Here is a 271-nt window from a genome sequence, read left to right on the forward strand (position 1 = left end):
CAGCACCAGCTCACTCTCTGCAGGCAAAAACTCATAACCCTCAAACACGCGGCTGCAGGGGCCCCCAGACCCTGGCAGCAGCTGCGACAGCAGCGAGTATTCCAGGGACCCCAGCGACCCGCGCAGTCCCTGCTGCTGTTGCTGCTGCTGCTGCTGCTGCTGCTGCTGCTGCTGCTGGGCTCCTGCTGCTACTGGGCTGTGGGCGCCTTCCTGCGGCGCGGGAGCTGCTGCTGCATGCGCTGCAGCAGAGTCTCTGTGGCCGTGGGCCGCG

Source organism: Eimeria tenella, genomic scaffold, assembly GCF_000499545.2.
Source record: "Eimeria tenella Houghton genomic scaffold, Eth_scaff2786, whole genome shotgun sequence".
In the NCBI taxonomy this organism is placed as follows: domain Eukaryota; phylum Apicomplexa; class Conoidasida; order Eucoccidiorida; family Eimeriidae; genus Eimeria; species Eimeria tenella.